This window comes from Penaeus monodon, chromosome 31 (genome assembly GCF_015228065.2).
Source record: "Penaeus monodon isolate SGIC_2016 chromosome 31, NSTDA_Pmon_1, whole genome shotgun sequence".
In the NCBI taxonomy this organism is placed as follows: domain Eukaryota; kingdom Metazoa; phylum Arthropoda; class Malacostraca; order Decapoda; family Penaeidae; genus Penaeus; species Penaeus monodon.
Window position 1 is genome coordinate 14,297,057 of NC_051416.1, and position 237 is coordinate 14,297,293.

The window sequence follows — 237 nt, forward strand, 5'->3', positions numbered from 1 at the left end:
CTATTTGCAGTACCAAAATAACAGCAACATGACTTGGTAAATGAGTCGTTTACCTGTCCTGCCAATTCTGTACCGGGCACTTTCTATCGAGCCCTTTCGCTGACATGTTAATTTGTCGCCAAAAAAAGAGATATAAGAAAAGTAAAAAAAAACATGTGATCCCTTTTGAATCGCTCTTGACAGGCGCTTCAGAGAGTTCAGTCAAGAAGATCGAGAAGAGATGTAATTTTCAAGGAG